Raw genomic sequence first — 383 nt, 5'->3', positions numbered from 1 at the left:
AAGTTGGCTATTGGAGCCGCATGTGATGGGGGCGCATAGAGTGTGTGTGTGAGTGTAGCAGGGCACACACCGCACCAGTGCACAGTGATCAGACCGGTTGGACTTTAGCTGTTCATTTTTCCGTCTGAGGGAGTGACCCAGGGTGGTGGTGGTGCATTCATGTGACACAAAAGGGAAGGGGCTCACCGTCGCGCACGACACTCAGGACCGAGTGAGCCAGTGAGAACTCGGATGTATCCTTGAGGTAAAAACAGGTGAAGGGACAAGAGGAAGCCCAGGAGGCTGCCGTGCAGATATCTTCTACAGCCATGCCTCTAAGAAGGGCAGTGGAGGGCTCGCGTAGAATGGGCTCTGATGCCAGGGGGGGAGGCGCTCCCAGTCGC

This window comes from Monopterus albus, unplaced genomic scaffold, assembly GCF_001952655.1.
Source record: "Monopterus albus unplaced genomic scaffold, M_albus_1.0 scaffold502.1, whole genome shotgun sequence".
NCBI lineage: Eukaryota > Metazoa > Chordata > Actinopteri > Synbranchiformes > Synbranchidae > Monopterus > Monopterus albus.
The sequence above is the reverse complement of the archived record's forward strand: the minus strand, read 5'-3'. Positions refer to the sequence as shown.